The sequence below is a fragment of the Egretta garzetta genome, unplaced genomic scaffold (genome assembly GCF_000687185.1).
Source record: "Egretta garzetta isolate BGI_Z169 unplaced genomic scaffold, ASM68718v1 scaffold536, whole genome shotgun sequence".
In the NCBI taxonomy this organism is placed as follows: Eukaryota; Metazoa; Chordata; class Aves; order Pelecaniformes; family Ardeidae; genus Egretta; species Egretta garzetta.
This window is the reverse complement of record NW_009260068.1, coordinates 1,177,196-1,200,140: the sequence shown is the minus strand read 5'-3', so window position 1 is coordinate 1,200,140 and position 22,945 is coordinate 1,177,196. Positions and strand designations below refer to the sequence as shown.

The following is a 22,945-nucleotide window of genomic DNA, read 5'->3' as shown; positions in this document are numbered from 1 at the left end:
GTTTCTGTACTTGCAGCAGGAAATGCAGATGTTCCATAGCTTTTTCCAGGTGTATGGGTTTCTCATTTTTCTGGTGCAAGAAAGCTTTCCTGATTCTTTAGCTCCGTGGGTTTTTTTTTTTGGTGGTGTATGAAAATAAAGCTTAATAAGAAACAGGTTTAAACTCCCTGTAAAAATCAGGGGGGGCATACAAGACTCGATTTTTAGATATTTAGGCATCTAAAAGGCAAATAAATAAGTTTACTTACATTCATTTTTGCTCCATTTCGATTTTCATGGCAGTCAGACGTCAGACCTCCCATGTTTCTTCTGGAAGTTTCAAAACTATCTGGCTGTGGGGCTTTTAGCCTGCATATGCTAAATTTTTATGCCTATTTGTTATTACAGTTAGCAGTAGCTTCACAGTTCTTAACCTAAAAGCTATGAATAATGTGTGTTTGGAATACTGATCTATCAAGTAGATCTATTAAGGTAGCTCACGTTTGACTTGCATATTTATATTTCAACTTCATTTTGAGTAAGTCCTACAAATGTCTTATTTAAACCAAAGAGATTTACTAAATATCTCTGAAAATAGATGAGCTAGGTAGCCATTTCCATGCTGGGTGTTTTGAGAGATAATAAGCATAGTACTGAGCTGGAAGCAACGATTACAGAGTCTGATCAATGTGCCTTGTGTAGGTAAACCTCATGTCACTGGACAGGAGCAGCATTGCAGGAAAATAAAGTAGAAAGGGTGAATATATTTAGGGTGGAATATTTAAAATTAGTTTTTCCTGCTTGGTGACTTTATTGAAGCTTGATATTCTTGAAATTGCTTGGTTTTGAAGTCCTTTATCCCAAATCTAATTTTTGTGTTGCAGTTATTGCTAAGCCAACCACAAGGAATAGGTAAGCAGGTTTTGCCAGGCTTGATAAAATCCAGAAGCATTTATTTTCTCCTTAGTTAAAAGTGGCCATAACCGACCTTTCTGCTCTTGAGTGTTTAAGAACTCCAGCTAAAACTTTGACCCAAGCATCAATTGCTGCTCCCAAACTCCTACATTGAAGCTTTGTCCCTTTTCCCCTCTGTGCTTTTCGCACTTAAACACGTTTTTCTTTTTACCATGCTTGTGCCTTTGAAGGTAACTGGGTTAATGTAGATTGGAGCTTTTTCATTTTCCAGGTACATCTTGGCTGCTCCTGAGTAGTGGGGGCTGGAGGGAAAGATAGAATCATAGAATCGTTTGGTTGGAAAAGACCTTTAAGATCATTGAGCCCAACTGTACCTGTCCACTACTAAACCCCGTCCCTCAGCACCGCGTCTGCGTGGCTTTTAAATCCCCCCAGGGCTGGGGACTCGACCCCTTCCCTGGGCAGCCCCTTCCAGCCCCTGACAGCCCCAAGGGGAAGGAATTGTTCCCCTTTTTCCAGACCCCTCCCCAGCTTTGTTGCCCTTCTCTGGACACGCTCCAGCCCCTCCATGTCCTTCTGGGAATGAGGGGCCCAAAACTGAACAATTTTTGAGGTGTGGCCTCACCAATGCCGAGTACAGGGGAAGGATGATGGGGCTAAGAAGTCATAATTTGAAACTTACTTTTTTTGTTAGAGCAAAGATTAGCTTTTGTGAACATATTTCCTTCCTTCTCCTGCCCAAATGCAGGCTGAGAGTTACTGTGAAGCTCCTCCCAGGTATAGGTCTTTCAGGAAAAATACCTAAAATCTTGATGGTACCATAAATAGGTGCTGGGCAGTGCGTAAAGGCACTGGCAGGGATCACCTGGTGATCCGGGTGAGGTTCCGTCTGCACAAGTTCTGCTCTTTTCTCCCGTGGGTGCTGAGAAATACCTCCCTTATAGTTCAAATGACATTTAAGAATATTTTTCTAGAATTTCAAGTTGCTCGGCTAATGATGTGCCCAATCCATCTCCAAAACAAATTGCATGGAAATAACATGGATCGTAACTGGTTTAAGTGATTTACCTTGGCGTTGTCAGGTGGCAATTCTGTCGTGGTACTCGTTATGCTCCCTGTAACGGCTGGATAGTGCAGTGATGAGGTTAAATGAGGTGGGCAAATGCGGGTTAAATGGTCTGTGATAATCTGTTCTCCACGCTCTAATTTTATTCAACAGCTAAAACAAGGCGGGGGAGAGGAGGACGATGCTTTCCCAAAGCAGAACCTGGAATCATACCTTCACAAGCAGAATTAGTAACTCTGGGTTTCCTCCTCAGCAGATGTCCGAAGCTACATGTAAGAAATGAACTTGCTAAGTGGCAGACCAATTTTAAAAAAGTTTTTGTAAGCCTGTGTTGGTGAACGCAGCAAGACGAAATGAGGCGGCAGTTGAAAGCTAGGCCAAAGAGTGGTAACTGGTGGGGAGGGTTATGGCCTGAGCAAAGAGCAAATGCGCCAGGGAAAGCGAGTAGAAAATTCCCGTCAGTTCTCAGGCCATACCTCTTTTTTAGCTCTGGTTACGGGAAGAAGGGCTGTAAGCACATAGCAATGAAATGCATCCTGGTGCGAGCTGCGTTTTCAGCGGTGCCGACATGCAGCGTGCAACAAATAACTGCTGAAGTCATAGCTACGCGAAAACCGGAGGGTTTGCTTTTTGTTCTGGGGCTGGGTGCTTTTGCGTTTCCTTAAATCCGTAGCCTTGCAGCAGCTGTTGGAAGCATGACCAGAAGCCTGCCAGTGTATCCGATGAACGCTCATCCCTCGCCTTGTGCACCCTCTGGGAGCGCTGCCTTTGCAAGGGCACACGTTCTTCTAGAAGTCTTTGCTCAAAATGTCGTCCCGTTAGCTTTAGCCTTTCTCTATTGCAAGCACATGGGAGAATGTGCTCTCCCTTAGTGTCCTTGGGTGAAATGTGGCCTAGTAGAGGAATTCCAAATGTTTAACAGAAAAATTGCTCTAAAATATTTATCCAATAATTGGGTTGAACAGCTTTTGCTCTCCAATTTAATCAACTATTTTATACCCAGCTGCAGGTAATAGACTGAGCTGAATATTTTGTATCTTACCTCCTTTGCATTATTCATAGTCTATTGTCTCTGTTCTCATCTTGTGAGATAAATGACCTCTGTTTTCAATAGTTAGATTTGATTTATTCTTTCTTCAGCCTGTGTAATATTTAAACAATTCCCGGACAGATTTGGAAGATAACTTCTCAAAGACATGAAGTGTAGGATTGCATTGATCTAGCATCCACTGATGCATCAAACTGACAGCACCCATTTGAGGGGAAAGCGCACCAAGAACTTACATTTGAGGATTATAAGTCGTCTCTTCCACAAACCATTTTTTTAAAATTTTTTTTTTTTACTGGCAATATTAGAAAACCAGTTCCTTTTAATCTTTTCCTGATGACTCATCTACTCTTTGGTACTCTAAGGCTATCTAATACCAGAAGTTACATACTGTGCTTTTTGGCAGTAGAACTGTTTTAAGAAGTTGGTCCCTGCAGTTTATCCTGCTTGACTCCTATGCGACAGCCTGAGCGGCTGTGCTCTAAGGAGTGCCACGTATAGAGGTTAAACCTAAATCGTATAGAACAGCATATGTAAAGATTGGGGGGTGGGGTGGGGGGGTGGGGGGGTGTGTTAAGTAATAGTGATGTCCTGGCAGCGTGCCCTCGTACAGTGCCTAGTAGGATGGCTAAGGGTGAATGAGGAGTTTGGGGACATAAAGCAGGAGCTGGTAGCACTGAGAATTCACCCTTAGTATAAAATGGAAGTTTATTTTACAGAGAGCAAGGCAAAAATGGTTATTTGGAGCTGGATAGCGTATTTTGACCTGCGTGCCTCGCACTTTCGGGGTTGGATGATCTATTTGTGCTTGATGTCAGCGTCAAACCCTTCCTAAGGAGGAATAAAGTTTGTCTGGAGTAAGAATGCTGTCTATGTGCACGTACACTGAGAAATCCCATGCTGTTTGCCTGAATTACCTCTTTCGGTGCTTTCCTACGTGAAATCCTTCATTTGAAAGAACCTAACGAACAGGTTTAAGTGCTGTGCAAACAGAGGGTTGTAGAGAGTAAGGCAGTGACCACTTGAGAAGTGACACAGGTAGTTTACTCTCATTAATTACTTTAAATAGGAGCACAATTTTCAATCCAGAGATGACTCTTGAATGGCTCCTTAGGAGGGAGGCTAAAGAGCCAGAGTGCGTGTGTGCATTTGCACGCGTGTGCCTGTGTTAGGGAACTGTTCCGCAGTGTGTGTTCTATTATTTCTCCGTTTCTGGCAAGTCCTTGAAAATAGTTTTGTGATTAATTGAACTGTTGGTGTGCATCACAAAGCAGTGATCTCATGGATAAACTTGCTTAGAAAGTACTTTTTCAACTATTGTAGCAAATTTAGGCAAGCGCTGAAACACTTCAATTTTCTTTCTTGTTTCTGTGCCAGAAATTTTAACTGCATTAAATATCCTTGGATATCTCTGTATGAGCCTGTGATAACTTTTCTTACGTCCGTGAGCCAAAAAGCTAATGAAGGTTGCACAGTTCAGTGAAATATTTTTTTTTCGGCCTTGCTGCTGTAAGGAAATGGTTGTGGAAGTTCCCCTGTATTTTAATAAAGAGCAGTTAGGGGTAGAACGACAAGAGGCAAGGACACCTGAAGAGGGTGGAGGTTATGAAAGCCTGTCAAGAGCATCCCACTGTGCACAATCCCGGGGTCTGGTGATTTGCTGTGGGATGTGCTGGGCTGCAAACAACACAGTCCAGTCCGGATGACTGGAAGCTTGGGGTAGTGGAAGTAGGTAATGGTTCCTTTCCTGCAGTAAATTTGACTTGCAGTTCTCAAATGTTAAAATACTGCATGGTTGGTATGTGGGAAGAGGAAAAGCTTAACACGAATAAAATAAGAGGCAAGGCTGTCAGAGGGCAGCCTGCTGGAAGGGGAGGTTTTCGCTTGCTGGGCACTTGCAAACGTGCTAGTGAAAAAGAAACGCTGAAGCTGCTTATTCGTGACCTGTTGTCTGCTCCCAAAGGATGGGTTCCAGGTTCAGCTGCTGCGCGCCTTCGGGCAGTGTGCTCTGTGCAAGAGGATGGAGGCGACACGGGCACGTCGTCTTGTTGACCTTGTTGAGAAGCCCTGAAATGAGCTTGTGCGAAGGGTCAAGCGGAGTGTTTTCAGTGCAGTATAGAAACAGGCCTCAAGTTTGTACTTGGCATTTAGTAACCGATTCCATTTTGAGAACAGTTTGATCCTTGTCTCTCCTACTCACTTCATACTATTGGATCTGCTGATGTGGATCTGCTTCCTTCCGCACGCTTTGCCGCTGTGAATTTGCTCTTGGAGAACTGCTGCTGAGCCACCGTTTCTGATGTAGCAGTATGGAAAATTCTTTTCCACTGTTTTATTCTCCCAACAGCTTTAAAAAAAAAAAAACAACCAACCAAAACACCAACACAACACCCCCCCCAAGAACCCAAGCAAATTCCCCCAAACCCAAAATGAAGTACTGAGCCTTTTGCTTCAAAGCAACTTAGTATTTCTGCCTATGTGTATGAGCCTGCGATAACTTTCCTTATGTCCATGAGCCAAAAAGCTAATGAAAGTTGCACAGTTCTGCCTTCCTCTTCTGTCGTCTTTCTCTTCCAGGAACACAGGGTTTGTTTTCCCTGTGCAATGTGATTTGAGCTCTTAAATACATTATTCTGTAGACTGGCGACTAGCAGAGGCATGTTCCACACAAAATTTAAGCCAAAAGTGATAGCCTTTGACAAAACTACGTAGGTTTTCGCTTTGACACCAACCCTGTAATTCTTGACCGGTCGCACAGTTATAAAGAGAAAGCCTTAGCTTTTTTATTCCTGCCCATCTGTATGGAGGAGTGAGTGAAGCACTTATGTTCGTGGGGCATGCATAGTATACGGTGTCATGAGGGGCGTTTTGAAGATGCTGAGGTCCGAAGTGTGGTGGGGAAGCTGGTAAGCAGGGCGAGGGCAGCCTCTCGTGTACGTGGGGAGTGCTGGATGACCGGTGACAGCTGATGAAACAGCTGCAAATGTAACGTATGAGGTTGCCTAACATGCGGCATAGCCCGACCATGCATCACTTCTTGTATTTTAGGTTTGCTCTGAGAAGATACTGTGAATAAATCCGGATGACTGTGCTTTGTTAGTGAAGTTCAAGACACGCTCGCTCACTGCCTTTCAAAGATGTCTTTGGGTTTAAGGAGTTGGTCGGGGTTTTGTGATGTGATGGAAGTGCTCCGTAGATATCTTTGCTTTCAGCTAGCTTTGGCTGCGGAGAGCTCATGGAAATGCTCAGGGTGACAACAGAGCCGGTGCGTGTAAGAACTGATCCCCTCCCACTGCGCTGCCTGTACCCGATGGGCACATGTGGGTGCTTTGAAGGTGCCCGTCACTGTTTTATTTTGCACAGAAACAGGTTACTGCTCTGGAAGTTCCCCCCCGCTTTACGTTGGTCACTGGTGGGCCTGTTGTTCGGAACTGCCGTATGACTACAGCTTTAGCCGCCTTTGCCTCAGGTGTGGCTGCCACGTGGACTGTAAAGATTCATTTAATTTGTACTCAAGCCCTTGCTGCTTGTTTGCAAGCTGCGTTTAAAAAAAGCAAAAGTACTGGAAAATTGCAATCTGAACTATGTATGAACGGGTCGAATAAAATCTCCCTTGTCCTGTGCATGTGCTTGACTCGTATCAGTTCCTTGCCGCATACAGTAAACCAAATGGTGTTCTCCTTAAAGGGGGGGAAAAAAAAAAAAAAAGAGTACAAATGCACTAGTACAGAAATATAAATTTCCAGTAAAACAGTCCTCTTGCTCATCATTGGATTTTTTGGTTTTGATATATTGATGTTTATAATGCTTTGGGGTTACCTGAAGCTCCTAGTTTTTTTTCTTCACAAACAACAACAAATTCTCTGCTCTTTCAGCTTGTGCAGGGTTCTACAAAATCGTTCATCTATTACAGTGGCGTGGACGTCCGTGAGCTGCCCTGATAGTCCCGTCTTTGGTAGCTCGTGAATTTGCTACTCATCTTGTTCTTGTCGATAGCCATTAAAGCTGCCACCAGATGATGGTGGCCGAAGCTTGAAACACTACCGCTCCTGCAAAATGCTGTGGTAACGACACAAATCATACATGCTGTCAGCAAGAGTTTTAAAATAAGCCAGCTGACTTTGAGTACTTTCTCCTATTCATGCAGTTTGTTCCATGGCCGTAGTGGTCGCTTTTAAGATGGCCCCAATGACTTCTACGGGAACACTCTTAACCCCCTGCCCTGCAAAGCGCCGGCAAACTGTACTTGGCTGACACGTGAAGGCAAATAGCTGCTGCGGTGATCAGCAAAGCGCTGACAGTCTGCGGTGTATTTTAAGGTACAGGTCAGTAAAGGAGACCTTTAAAAGCCCATCTGGAATTTGTGTTTGGTTCCCCAGCTGTGCCCAGGCAGCTGCTTCTCCATGATCCAGGACTGTAAACTCTCATACTGTGGCAAAAAGCCCCCCTGCTGGGGGGATTCCCAGGACTGGCTTGGAGGGTTTTTTCCTTGCAATGTGGTAAAATAGTATTGGAAACTTTCACTGTATTAACACTGTAGTGACTTCTATCATGTGAGGTCCCTTTTAAGGGATATGGAGTATCTTTGCTTGGTCTCTCTGTCAGACTCCTGTTGTTCCCAGGTGCTGTAAGCACATAGGAGAGGAAAAGAAAAGGTGTCAGTCACCCCAACGGCTGCTGTGAAATGTACCTTCTGTGAGGAGTGAACGCTGACACTGGTTTAAAGCCTCCATTATCAACTCAACCTTCACTACAAGCAAGGTCTTTGCTTTTTCTCACTGTTCCTGAGGAGCAGACAAAGCCAGTTACTGCCTGGGAGGCAGCTCATCAGGGACACTGGTCTGCTTGAGTCAACTGATGTTTCCAGCTCTTTATGCTGTCTACCGTTAAAAAGAGATCTCATGTCACCCTGGCAGTTGGTAAAGCCAGGAATCTGGTCAGCCCTGCTGCTGTACGGACGCTGTGCATGTTCAGATGTATGTGTTTGCGTAGCTTTGGTTTCCACTCTAGGCCAAGAGCTTCCCAGGCCCATCTTTTTCTTTGAAAGGGAGGCTTGCACATCTGCTCTTTCTGTACAGCATTAGACTTAGGTTGCGATGTATCCAGTGAAAATCAAACCAAATAACTAAGTGAAATTTTATGCAGAACAAAGTAGACATGAACTTCGAGGAAGGTCGGCTGAGCAACCAGGACCTTGAGTGGAAGAAGGTACTTGCAGCTCAGAAACAACACTGCGTTTTCAGGTGCTTTTCAGTCGTGGGTTGGACTGCAAAATGCCTGTTGTTGTGGTTATAAATCCACTGCTACAAAATCTGGACTTTGTAACTTTGCACCAACAAGGAAGAAAGACTTAGTGGTGCAGAGGCAAGGTGTGGAGGGAGCGAGTTGCCAGAGCAGCTGGTAAGCAGGTACTTGGCCAAGTCAGTAGCCGTTGCTGTTGCAGCAGAAGGCCTTGGTGTCACAGACTTGCAGAACGGTGCCTCTGTGCAAATCTGTATTTGGACAGAAGGTTCTCCTAGAAGGAGAAGACAGATGCTTTGAACTCACCTGTTCGTGATTCCTTGACAATCGATTAGGGCAGGATGACTTGTTAAATGATTTCTTACTGTTTACTTATCTACTTAATTTGGGATCCTCGAAGGAATCACCAGGTGGGATAGGTGGAAAAGCATTCCCTTTGTCGAACTTAACCAGCTGGCGTGCAGTTTTTGAAATAAGCTTCTTGCTAGACACTGTACTGTCTAACTTGGTGTTAATTTGAATTAGTCTTATTCCAAATAAACGTGAGGCACAGGAGCCTTTTTCAGGTAGCTGCAGATGACTGAACATGCCGTATGTCCTCCAAATGAGATAAACATGTAAAGCAGCATTTCAAAGTCGGAGCTGATGGGCTTTAATACCCTTTGCTAGAACATGCCACGAGAAGTCTCAGGCTTTGGGGTCATAAAAATGAAGTAGGAAGGGTCTTTGCACAGTTGGTGCTTAAGTGCAGAGAAGCGATGGTCTTTGGCTCGGCTGTTACAGCTCTTAGGTATGGTAGCGCTGCTGACGTTACCAACATCTAGCTGTTGTGTTGTCCTTTGCAGGTCACCTTGGACGCAGGATGCCAACTGGGTTGCACCGAATCTTGACTCGGTTGTTAATGCTAAAGTGTAGATGGTTCCCCAAGCAGTGCTTTTGCAGCTGTAGCCGTGTGCCTGTGCAGTCTGAGGATCAGTGGCGGTTGTTTCTCTGGAGTTGTCGTCGTCCCCCCCCCTAAAATTGAGCATTGCTCTGTCAGATGGAAAAGATACCACATGTCAGCTAATGATTTGCTTAATAGCGCAGTTAAGCACCAGTGCAATCAATCTAGTGACAGAGTTAAAATTATCTCCTAATTACATTGAGAATCAAAGAAATTTTGGCTTGTGTGGGGGAGGAGGGAAGCAGGGAAAGTGATTGCATTTAAATGCAATTCTAGGAAGGTTTGGGGCACAAAAGGAAGTTTATCTCGCTCCATTAAGGTGAGTCTGTGTGAGTTACCTCCAGCCAGATCAGAATGAGCATTTTAAGCCTCTTGCTGGGCTGAAAATGGCGTGGGAAAGCTTATTAAAATCCATCTGGGACTATGCAGGCTTTCTTTCTGTTTATCTTTCTAATTTCCTTTTATACAAAGTCCATGAGTATTTGCTTTTCTTAGCCAGAAATAAGCTACTGCCTAAACTAGCAAGTGTCAGAGGTGTTGATTCTTCTGTGTGATTCTTTTAAACGGGGGGCACAGCGGGGCAGTCGTACAGCACCTTGCTGTAAATCTCCCAGTACCCGAAGGGGTACGCGGTGGCCCTCTGCAAAACCACAGGGGCTTGTTTGTGACCTGGCAGCATGGAGGTGGCTGTGAAAGGAAGGTCCCCAGGGGCTCCTGCAGCTGATGCCAACTTCCTGGCTGGCAGCAAGGGACCGTGATGCCGATGGCATCTGTAATGCAGATCAGTGAAGTCACAGCACCACGGCGCGAAGTTGAGTTGGCTTTGCATGCTTGTGGCTTTCAGCCAGTGGGGACGAGGAGTGCTCTAACTTCATGCTGTGATTTCTGGGGGGATTTGGGGGGGGGTTAAACATCATAGAAGGTGCCTCTCTCCAAGGAAATTACAGACAGATCTGACACTTTGGTATGAGGAGTGATTTGGACTGGATGCTTTCCTAGAGATCTTGCTCCTTTGGTGAAACCAGGTTTTTAGTCTTCCTTTATTCCTTCAGCAAGACTTTCTGTCTGGTTTTGTTTCTTGTTCCAAGTGATGCTTCACAAAGCATCCATGGTTTTCTGGGTTAGCATGCTTGCCTCACGTTTAGTGTTTTAATCATTGTGCTGTTAAAATGTGTGGAAGATGCAGAATTACAAAACAGGGGTTTCAAATTAGCTGAGTTAAGAATAGTAAACGTGTGTGGGAAAATTCCCTCTCCCAGAAGAAGTCCCCTCAACTGCCACATGCTTTCCTACAAATTTGTCGAGAGGTTTTCCCACCAGCCCCCAAACCCAAAAGGCGTGATGGTTGTTCAGTGGTCTCAGAGATGATGCTTCTGACTTTTTCAGTGGTCTGGAGGATGGAGGCTTTGGCAAGCCTTTGGTAACCCAGAGTCATGGCATCAATCTCATTAAATTGAATGCTCTAAATTTAAATCTGTTTTCCCTTTCTACAGTAGGTGAGGAGAACAGCAGTTATTACTGATCAGACTTATTACTGTGTATGTTGGTCTGTCAGACTTGCTTCTGTGTTATTAAATATACTGTAAATATTAATAACAAATTGTACCTATTATGAGAAATAGAATGGGTCTCACAGATGTTTCCAAACCAGCGACTGCTAAGGGACTGTCTTAGCCTGTAAAACCGTTACGGTATCTCTTTGTTACGGTTTTTAATTAAAAAGTTGAAATTCTGTGTTTTGTGAAGTACACGATGGTAGCAACCCCCTTGGCGTTAAGTAGGGGCTTGTGGCAACTTAGAACTGGTGATGGTCTCATTCAGAAGGGCTGGAACAGGCCGGTGTTTTCCCGGTGTTCCTGATGTAGCTTAACTTCATGAACACTTTCTTAGCTGTTGCATGCTGAGAACCTCTCCGTGCTACCAAAGATCTGGTGAAATTTAAATTAATTCTGTTGCTCTTGTGTTTGGGCATATTGGAATGAATCTTGCTTGGTTTCCAATGCGGAAAAGAAGTTTGTCCTGAGAAGGGGGTGCCAGTCACCCACTACCCATGCGAGATTTCACAGACCATATTCAAACTCTTGCAATTATAACCTGGTCTTAATTTTTTTTTCCAAGGCAATAGTTATGTCCTTGAATTACAGGAGCACAACGTAGAGATGAGACTGTTGCCTTTTAAAATCAGCTTCAGAACACGGAAGTACACTCTGCTCGCTATGAGAAAGGGCAAGGTAAAAGGATTTAGGTTTGCTCCACAACCTCCTTATTGATAATAGCACAAGGTTCTTCTAAATGCCACCGCAGAAGTCGTGCTTGTCTGAGGACAAACCATGTTGTCTCGTCTTCCGTGTGGGATGTAGTGGAGTGGATTTGCTGTGTTTTCGTATTCCTGGAAAAACCCTGTTGGCAGTTGGTGCGGTGTCCTGCCCTGCAGTGTTGTAGCCAGGCTATGTTCCTGCCATTTTGCTGCTCTGTGACCGTGCTGATGACTACTTCTCAAGCCATGCTTTGTGCATATTTTTGGTTTCCATCATAACTGCTTTCCCTCAGAGATTAGTGGTCTTTGATATTTAATCTGGAGTTGATGTCAGTATTGCTGGTTTGTTTGTCTAAACCAGTGGTCTGCTTTCCCATTATTTTTTTCGTTCTTTTGTGCATCTAGAGCTCTTTTACGGAATTGCTGGGCAGCCACTTACACTGCTTACAGCCAGCTATTTTACTGCTTCTCTTAAAGCTTTCTCAAAGGCTAATGGGTTTCCACTGCTGTGCTGAGAAAGCTGAAACTTTTGTGTTCTATCTGAATCAGTTCAAGAGTGCCATCAGGGAACTTGGTCTCTGCAAATAAAAAATGGTTGGAAGTGTCTGGGCCTCGTACCTGGACTCTTAATTAGTAATGCCTTGCTGTTTTCTGCCTTGTTTTAGTAATAAGCTTTGTCTATACTTAAAAAATATTACTGTTATAAGAGGAATCTGCTTTAAATGTCTTGTGACTATTTCTGGACAAGCAAGAGTTTAGCAGATACAATTGGAAATAATCATGATCAGCAGCTGTGTTGGCTAGTTGTGGTTTACTTACAAGTTGTTTTGATCCAGTTCACCCATCAAGTGAAGTAGCATAAGCAGGCAGGGATGAAAGAAACCCATTGTAGTAGAGGCCTAAACCTGACTCATTCTCCCTTTGCGTCGGGATCCTGGAAGTTTGTTGGTAGGCATTTTGGAGATGATTGCGAGCTGCGCCTCGGTGCAGGTACAAGACTGCAGAGCTGCAAAGCCAGCAAGCTTCATAAGCACAGGGCTGCTCTGAAGACAAGGCAGAGCCCTTACTGGTATGTCAGCTCTGGAAACTTGCTCTCTCCATCATTTGTTCACTCAATACGGCCAAAATAAGACTACAGCAAGACTCGGATGGGAACTCCAACCTGCTTTAAGACATCTTAAAGTGGCCTTACCTTACGGAAACTCTAGCTTTTCTTGCTAAGGAATGACCCCAACTGATTTGACTGCTCCTGGTAAAGGTCTTGATAAACCTTCTAGTGCCTTTAGTCTGGTCTCGCTTGCTCACGTGAAGTCCCTGTAATACAGACGTGACCGAGTAAGAGCATAACTTGCCTCCACCACTGTGGTGGTTCTGTAACAACTTGCGTGTGAGGCAAGGTGGTTGTAGGGGGAAGGCTTTCAGCTTTCTGCTTGCCATCTGACACCAGACAGGGTGAAGCTGTTGGGAGGAGGTGTACGTATCAGGGAAGAGAAGGGGGCTTTTTCCCACCTTGCGTTAGCACAGCCTCCAGGCCTGTGTGTGAGGTGGTACGGTTGTGCGGTGGCAGACGGAGGCTCTCTGGCCTCTTAAGACTGTCCCTGTAGAGAAGCAACCCGGGATTCAAGGTTGAGAGAACTTTAAGTAAGAGTTAGCAATGGGATGAAAGGAAAAGTCCTGGTTCCCAGGTCTTTTTTACTATAGTGAAAAAGCATTAAAAGCTTTCTTGGAAAGAAAAGTATGGAGAGTATCCTGCTCTGCACCAGCTGAGCCAGCCTCCTCGCTTGATTGAAAGCATGTGAAGTCCTTACCTCCATGCCTGTCCCTTCGTGGTTTTTCCACAGAGGCTTTTTTGCTCCATTTCACGCATATATTTGATTTTCCTGACAAGAATGATTCAATTTTCATTAACTAGCTGAGACTGTCAATGAAAATACCAACTGTAAAGGTGTCTCTGACAGCTTGTATAATTCGGAGCCAAACTGTAAATTGCTGCTTTCTAGGCCACTGAATCACAATATATTAAACCCAGTTTAAGTGATTTGGAAAAGCTTTAAGGAAGAGACCTAGGCAAAGATCTCCTGTTACTTTCTGTTCCAAATCCCCCTCTCCCTGAATAATATCTTTTCTCAGGGCTGTTAATTCTTAAATGGTTTTAATGACTAGAAAAATGGTCATTTTTTTTTCTAGTGCATTGTTTCCAAGGCTTCTCAGTCTCTTGATAGGAATTAAGCCTCAGCGTGCATACTGGAAGGACGTGTGAACTGTGGAACCCTTGGTAGCATGCGTATCTCTGACATGTGGTTTACAGGCTATAATTTGGCAAGTGGTTTAAATTGGTTTTTCAGGACTGGCTGTTGAAAACTGATTTGGTTTTTGTTGGATCTTCCTTGAGTCTTGTTCTTTGGATGAAGCTGCAACAGTTTCTGCGGGGAAAAATGTTGAGAGGGTTAGAGGTATAAACATGGTAAATGCTACGTTCTGGATTTTTAAAACAGAAGAAAAATACTTGAGCTTGAAACAATCTGAAAAATTGCAATTAAAATCGAACTGAAACAATTCTTGTAATCTGGATGATACAGAATTAGTAGGGAACAGTATTTTTAAACCAAAATCCAAAATGGAACCAAATATTTGGAGACTCCTTTCATAAGGCTCCCCTATAATGCTCCCCTCTAATCCTAGTTTATCACATATACTGGTAGTGGGTAACTTGATAACCATTGAAAATGTGTAGGAAAGGTTTTGGTCTGTTTTTCTTTAAGGTTCTTTAACTAGTGATTTAACTTGGCCGCATTCACTTAATTAATCATTATGTCAACTAAAGGTGTGTTTGTGCATAGCGTGTTTGTAAGCCTGGTTTCAACCAGTTTCCTGTAGATGGAGGTGGGAGGCCCAGGAAGTGACAGAATTAATTGGCGCTGACAAGGGAGGGCCTGGCCGCAGGCTCTGGGGTGGCACCTAATGGGGAGCAGCAGCCCTTTGCTCGCGCGTTCAGCCTCTCATCCCACCACGCTTGGCTTGAAGGACATGACTGAGCTTGCTCCGAGGGCAGCGCTGGCTGTCAGATGAAATGATGGACTTCAGTTATTAGCTTTCTGGAAACTTCGTTTAGCTGGTAGTGCCTCTGTCGTGCTTTCATGAGTTGAAGTATAATTACGTTGTTCAGCGTTGTAGCGCAGTAATTCCATGGAGGAGATGCTGAAATGAATAGCTTTGAGCTAGTGAGTGCTACTGGGAGATGCCATTACAGTTATTTCCTTTATCAATGGTCAATTAAATAAAAACCTTTTGATCTCTGGGTCTGCTCCTTACCTTCCCAGAGATGACTGATGATGGTCAGTGGTCAGAGCAGGCACTGGGGTTCCAGTCAGACCCATTTGCTGCTGAGGTTGGGAATAGGTGGGTTTGGGGAGCAGTCCTGCAGATGATAAATGCTTGCATCCTCCAGAGGAACAGGACTGAGTGGCTCTTCTGTGTGCTTCCTAGCCAGCCTGGAACTGTAACACAGCGGTGTTGAGGAGCTTGGGAAATACTACGGACTTTGCATTTCCGAAACTATGCAAAACGCTATCGGGTGCCATATGGCTGTTCCTTGTGTGGTACAGATGGGGTCAACCCCAGTTTCCTATCTGCTTGCAGAGGGGCCAGGTGAGATGAGCTGAGGGAAGTCTGACTGAGGAAACCTTCAAAACTGAATTTAACATGGCTGTTTAGACGTCAGGTTCAAAATAAGTGTGTTTGCGCTTTTACTGCGCTTCATTAGTGTGTCAACAAAGATCTGCCTCTGCAGAGCGCTGCCTTTCACTTGGGTTGAACTTCTGCTGAGCTGCCTTCTCCAGGCACGTTCTGATGGCACACTGTCGGCAAGCCTTGCGCCGCTTCCTCTCCCGGGGTGGAGGTGGGAAGCCATCCTGTGAAATAATCATTCACTAAAGGATATTAAATGTTAACACGTAGGGATATTAAGTTTGCATAGAAGTTTCCTTGATCTGTGGTCTGGTAGCAAAACAAAACAGTGGTTCTTACTGGCTTTAAAATATTCACATATTTTTGTTGGAATTTTTTTATTTTCTTCTGTTGCTGTCTTGATGGTAAATTGCCCAGGAACATAAGTGATTTAGAAGTCAGAGTTGCACAGTAACAAATTTTATGGCAGATAGCATATCTAGGGGAAAAATGTCAGGCATTCACTCTTAAACAAATGGAAGATTTTTTTTCCAGGGCTTCATGATGTGATGTGTGTGGGACGAGCAAAAGGATTGATTTTTACTGTACTAATCTCACCTGGTAGTGAACTGATGCAAACTGCACACAGACAGCGAAGCAGCATGCCAAGCTGAATGTCCTGAGCTTTGGTATTTCTTACAGAAGAAAGCTGGCTGGTGTTAATTGCCCACAGGTATTTGTAGCTGTTTATCAAATGGTTTTTGTCTTAGGACCTGAACTGAATATAAGAGTATCTGTAAAATTTATCTGGTGCTTCTGGGTGTTAAAATACTTTTAAATTCCCGAATTAAGCACCTTATAAAAAGGATACAATCCTAAAGCTAATTCAGGCTTCATGCTTACCCTGTAAGGCTCATCATCTAGGAGAGGGAACTACTTTTTGTCTGTAATGCTTGGACTGCACTGATGTGACTTGGGTACAGCAGAACTGCCTCTTACTGTCTGAGGTGTTCCTCTGCAAAGACTGCTGCTGGTTCTGCTCCACCAGTTCCCTTTTAGCACCAAACCAAGGTAAGGTTAGATAGCTGAGATGGTTTTCGTGGTGTTCTTTCCTATAGGAAAGTGAGCAGGGAATTGATGGTGTAGGACTCCCTCAGTACTGAGATGTACTGGGCTGCTGTGGCTTGCAGAATGTTTTATCTCTCTGTATTTCAGTGTGCAGCTTTTCTGAAGCTGTACGTATGCTGGCACTGACGCCGAAGTCTGCAAGAGCCTGCTGTTTCGTTTCGAGAACTAAAAGCAAGGTTCCCTCGTTTCTGAGTTTATTTCCCTGGAAAACCAGTGCGAGTTGGCTGCTCCCCAGCACACACCAAGGCAGAAGGAATTTCCTTGCACTTGTGGAAATCTCACTTCGTAACTCTTATTGTTTCATTCTTGATGTTGTAAGTGCCAGGGATGTGTCAGTTAGCTGCTGTTTCCTTGTCGGGAAGCTCTTTATGCAGTATGGCAGCAAGGTGGGAGAAGAGGGGTAAGAGCTCTTCTTTTAAACTGGCTGAATCGTCTAATGGGGTTGGTAAGTGCTGGAGGCAGAAAAACAAACAACAAAACAACAGTAACCTGCCCTGGGGGAATCGCTGAAGGGAATCCATCTCATTCCTTCTCTCTGGTTATATGATTTTTCAGCTGTGAATGGCCGAGGGAGGCGAAATCATGAACCCTGAAATCAGTGGGATCAAAAATCACTAAATTCTTCAAACTGCTTTTTAAAACAAGTGTTGGAGGCCCCTTTAATTTAGAGAAGAGAGGTACTGTCCTTTTCAGTACAGGAAGAGTCAAGTAATGAATCTGGAAATTAGGGAAAGGATTTCAGCTCTGCATTGTCTTTGTGCTCAAGTTTACAGCTGACACAGGCTTAAATGTATCATGGTATTTTCTTTGGTTTCTGTTTTTTTCCAAGCCTTCAGAATGCAAGGGGATTAAAATTCTCAGCTTTTTTCCAGTAACTGTGAGGGCTGTATTAAAGAAATGGAATTCAAACGATCCTACTCCTGGAAAGCAAAAAAATTTTCATAGTGAAACCGTGATCTGGCATCACGAACTGCAAGCGAGATGTTCCAGCCCCGCTTTGGGTTGCCTGCTAGGGTTAGGAAGGACTGTGCGAAGTTTGGATGAAAGAGGCAGTATGGTGGTCTGGTGTCCTGTGGCTGTCATCTGTTTTAAGTAGGAATAGTGTAATTCTCTGGAAGCTTGTTGCCATTTGCAATAAAACTAAGAGCATAGACTGAGAAAAGGTTTTGGTTTGAGTTTTTGGGTTGGGGGGGGCTGGAGGTGGTGGTTGTTGGGGGGGAAAAACAGTGTGGATGGTGGCAAGGGAAGCACCCATTAAAAGCAGTAGAGAACGCTTAGCCCATGTGCTTAAGAAGTCTGGTTTTCCCCTTTCATTACCTCCTCTTCCCTCTCTTGCACCAAGAGGCTCTGTCATCACCATCGAAAGCAGTGATGTTCCTGTGATAAGACTCGTGGTTGGAGCATCTCCACAGCAGCAGTAACGCCTGGGAGAAAGGCGCAATGAAGAATAGTTGCTGCATCCCTCTTTTTTTTTTATATTTTCCTTTTCTGCAATGAATGAACCTCCTTCCTCCTACCCCCACCTCTTCCTGGACACTGTGGATTACCTGTTTCTTCTCAGGCAGATGGGCAAAGGAAGCAGGATGAGAAGGGAATATTTATAGCTCACCTCCTGTTTATGTTCCTTTCCTAGCAGATGTGATGAAGCTCTGTACTAATGCTGGAAGGAGAGAAAATTCAGGCAGGAACGAGAAGTGTGGCAAATGAAGACCTTTTGTTAACGTGTAGGTCGTACTAAGTGCTTCCAAATGCAAAGATTAACACTTCCCACATCTTACTGGCATTGCCTTTTCTGTGTCCGTCTCCTCAGCCTGATTTTAAAACAAAAAACAAAACCAAAGAGGAACAGCCCTGCAGTTCAGAAGGTTCCTTGTTTGGTTGACCTTTCATCTGCAGAAACATTGCCCTGTGGAGGCAGTGGGTGCAAAACGTTCTTTTTGGGGCAAAATCTGACCTCTCGAGTGGGACGTGAGCAAGGGTGTACTGGCAAAGAGAACAAGAAGCAAGTTCAGGCCAGTGGGATTTAATCAGGCAAGTGCTTGGGTCCTGGGAGATGAGCTGTGTGGTTTAAAAAGGCAGCAGTTTGGAGTTGTTGGAAACAGGGGAAAACATTGTGCTTGGGGTGTGGAGCTCCTTCACCACAGGAGTGTGGCTCCCTGGTACAAGGGCTTTCCTTACCACATTCCCCTCTCTGGCCAAATGTTTGGGGTTTTTGCGTGCCAGCTCGCTGCAGGGCAGCAAAGCGGTGTGGTTTGAGTGTTACCCTCACAAGAGCGAGCGCTGTTTTATTGAGTACCAGGCTCTCGAGCAGAAGCATGGTGCATGCCTTGAAGGAAATACTTGGCATAATATTACTATGCAAACGTATCCAGAGACCATGGCAAAAAATTGGAGGAGGTCTTCTGTACCAGGTTATTGATTTGTTGAACAAATCCCTGGTAAAATTGGGCTCAATTTTAGAGGAAGATTGAGATTTTTTATTTTTTTTTCAAAGGGAAATCATGGAAGCAGGCCAAGGTGTCCAGATGTCTCAGAAGAATGGAGGTGGCAAAGAAGGGGGTGAGCGATGCAGGCAGAGATCTCTGATGCCAGACTGGCCTTTTTTTATCTCTTTGGAGGTTTCTGAGGAAGCCAGGGAGGATGCTGAAGAAGGCATTTGACATTAGCAGGGCTGTGCCTGGGCGCTGGCAACAGGGGGGGGGCTGCTGTAGGAGTCTTCCTCATCTGGGGGCTGAAAAGGGCTCGTCTGTGCTCGGAGCCCTGTGTTGGTTCATGTGCGGAGGACTTTATTTGCAATGTCTGCTTTAATAATTGCTGTACTGGGTGCCCTCGGGCCGGCAGTGGGACTGAGGGGTCTCTGAGGAGAGGCTGGGGCTGCTGCCTCAGGCCGGCGGCCCCTGGCAAGGCACAGCCCAGCCCCTCAGCCCTCAGCGATGGCGCTGCAGTGAAACTGAGGTACGAAAGGGGGAAAATGCTGGAAAAGGGAATGAGAAAAAAAGTGAGGAACAGCCCTGTGAGCACGGAGGCAGATAGTCCCACCTGTGAGGAGGCCATGGTTGGGCAAGTATCCACGCTGCTCTCTGTGGGCTGTGGCGGGAATGTTTCCAGAAGGAACTCCCATTTCCCCCACGCCTCTCCAGGGGATGAAAGGCTAAGGTGGATTGTGGAAAAAAGGTGTGAGTTGGTAGTGTTTTACTTCCTGTTTCTTTCTAGTATCTACTTTATTTGGCAATAAATCAACTTTCCCCAAGTACAGTCTGTTATAAGTACAGTCTGTTACTCTTGTGGCGTTTTTCATCTCGTTTCTCAGCTGGCCACAGTCAACCCACCACAGTTGTGTGTTCTTATATCCAGTAGAAGCTTATGTACCAGTATAAAAATATTAGTGGTTTTGATAAGTTACTCATCACGGAGCTTGGACAGCAGACTTCTGGGCAGAACATGGTTTCTCTCTGTGTCTCTTCTGCTTTGCAAACACAGCTGGTGTGAGGGGGAAGCAAAATGGGAGGACACAAAAGGGACCCAATGACTTACATTTTGATCTCTCTGAAACAGTACTTTCATTATAACAGGCGGAGTACAGGGGTGTAAGTAGTTGGAGCCCTGAAGTGAGGGAACGATCGATAAATGGAGCTCTTTGGCACTTTTGAGGTGGGTGGCTTGGGTTACTGTGATTGGGGAAGCTCACAGCAATTTTTGTCACTGAGATGCTAGCCGGGAGGTTTTAGGATAACCACTGTTAGAGCCAAGAAAGACATTCAGTTTTTCACGCTGTGGAAGTCAGGACAGAGCGGAAAATAGCTGTTGCTTGTTGGAAGAGGTGAGCTGCTTCACCTCTGGCTTAAGGCAGCCTCGTTTAAAGGAGGCCCCTCATAAATTGCAGAGTAGGTGTTGTTGCAGCTGGCACTTGCAAATGTATCTCTTAAGATTTTGTTCATGGTAAAGAATTTTTACACGGTGAATGCTCTCTGTCTTTCACAAAAGCTCTGCAGCTTTTGCTGCAGTGGTATTCCAGGTAATGGGTTGGCAGCATATTTTACTTGGGTTCGAGATTAAGATACCTTTTCCGTGCTTGGCGTGGATTTTTCTGGACAACTTCTTTTCTGATTTTAATTGGGGTTTGGAGACTTGGTACCCCAAAGTTGTCATTGGGGTACCAATTCTGTCGTTGATAATTGCATAAAACGCAGAATATGAGCTCTGCCAGATTGCTCCCTTTTTTCCCATCAGAGAGCACTCGCTGAGAGATAAAAGGCTGTTTTTTCCAGTAGGGCTTTGATTAACTTTGTCATCCACGTAGAATTGAGATAACAGCATCTCTATAGGTCCTAATGTAGCTATTTTTACCTTTGGATCGTCCAATATGATAAGGCTGGAGGAAATGTTAGTTTTAGATGGAGGACTGGGATATTTTTTTTCCCCTTGCTCCCTTAATCATTCTGGGAGCGAAGCTGCTGTGTAGCCCCCAGTCTCTTCACATGCATCTTACTGCAGATAAGCGGGAAACGAAGGATTGAATGGATGTGAAAAGAGAATTCCTGCATCTGTTCTCTTGAGACCCAGAGAGTTATTCTGGCTCTTAAAGCTTCTGGCTTCGGTGATCTGGCTTTGGTACTTTTCATACTCCAAATACCGCTTACTTTGGAAGTGGTAGACAAGTCTGTCTCGACTGAAACCTGGCTGTAGTTATTCCGCACTTCATTGCCGAAGCGGTGAACTGCCGATTGTTTATCTGCAGGCAAACGATAGTGAGATCTGGTCAGCAAAGCTTGAAACAAGTTCTCCTCCACCCTGCCACAGCTTCAGTCCCGAGCCTCAGCCTTCTGGCACGTTTCTGCTTAAAGCTGTTGAGCTGCTGGCGTTGGATAAAGGGTTCAGACATTTCTCTCCATCTCAATTTCAAAACAAGAGCCACCCTTCAAGAGGAAAAATGACGGATGATTCCTTAAGCTCTCGCTAACCTTGGGTGTCAGGAGATGACTTTTAGGTCTCTGCTGACTTGGAGTTCATTTGTTCCTTTATTTTTTTTCTTTTCCTATACCAGTAGAGACTGTTTTCGTAGATAAGAAATTTCTGACAGCAGCACGTATTGCACGGCACGGTTCGGAACTGCAGGAGTGACAGATGTGTATAGTTTCACCAGCGTCTCTTTCTGTAAAACATAATGGCAGCGTACTCCTCTGGGGTTAATGAAACACAGAGTTGGTTCAGACCTGAACCAGGGTGAAAGAGTTGTCAAAGCGGTTAAATCTGGGGACACCTCAGCTTTTTGATGGGTCGCCTGATGTGCCCTGTTTGTTCTTCAACCCACTTTGCCTCTTCCCTTGTTCTTGCCTGTATTGCACGAGGGCAGGAGGCTTCTGGAGCTGTCAAATGCTCATGGCCTTAAGGTAAAGTCTTTGCAGATGCTAGCTGATAATATCTTTCAATTACATAGCTATTTTGCAATGGAATAACGCTAGGTTTAGTGGGTTTTAGGATTTTCTGAAAACAGCTACTAAGTTTTTGGGCTGCTGTGCAGATCTGGTAGAAAGGCAGCCTCTTGATGTGCAGTATTTCAAAAATAGATGATTAATGCCATGTAGAAGGGAAGAGTAAAGCAGTGAAAAGCACGTATCTGAAAGTGCCAGCTCTGCTGTGGGATCGGGTAGAATAAGTATATAAACAGCACTGACAAGTGGGTTTGTGTCTCATTGTATAAATTCTGCCCGCTTAATACTGGATGTGGTCTGATACTATTTTTAGAAGGATCAAAACTGAAGTTGCTGGTTTCAAATAGGAAAATGTCTTTTTTTTTTTTTTTTTTTTTTTTTTTAAACTACTTATAGAGGTTTCCCCTCCTTAGGTAAAGTTTGATTCTGAAAACTGGCCTACATGTGATGTGGCTTCTGATCACTGAAGCTTCTGACTCTTTTTCATGATATAATAGTGATGCCAAGACAGGGGAGCTTGATTTCTCTGCGATATGAGGCTGTATCTGTGTGCTTTGCTTGGATGGTTTTGAGTTTCAAACCTGTTTGTCTTCAGGTGTGTGTGGGTGGTGGGGGGCAGGGGGGGGTTGGGGTGAGTGTCCTGGTTGCTTAGCAGTAGCACGTGGGTGTTTGTCCAGACGACTTGCTATTTTTCAAATGTAAAAAGGCAAATTTGCCCTTTGGGTTCCCAACATGTAGTTTCTTCGGGTTTTTTTTAATGTTACTTCTGCCAAAACATGCAACTTCCCACTTAAGGTCAATTATATCTGTTTAATGCCCAGTTCTCTTTTCCTGTTAGCTGCCTGTTTGACTTGACCGTGGGAAGCTGAAATGCAATTGCAATGAGAAAAATTGAAAATTATTTGTAAATACAGCAGAAGTGAGAGTGAATTTCCAGAGCTGTCAATGCACTGACCACCTGGACCATAGGTCCTGCTTTCAGGACGGGCATAGCTGAAAATTATCCTTGATTTGCATAGCAGGCTTCAGAAAAGTGAAGTAGCAGCAGATAAAGCTATTTTAAGTAGATTATTGAAAGCAACTTGCAAAATATGGAGGTCTGGATAACTTGGCAGAGAAATAATCAACAGCTTGGGTTTTGTTTGCAAACTTCTGTTAGAAATTTACTTTAAAAACAAGCCCTACCTGTGACATACCTTTATAAAAATGCAGGTTTGGCAGCTGTATTTTAGGAATCAGCACGTAAAACAAAATCCCAGACCACAGGAAT

General features: G+C 44.5%; 1 protein-coding gene across 1 annotated transcript in view; it reads left to right on the top strand.

Annotated features, from left to right (window-relative positions):
* Positions 1-22,945, top strand: part of MCU (mitochondrial calcium uniporter) — a 103,741-nt gene that overhangs the window by 65,839 nt on the left and 14,957 nt on the right.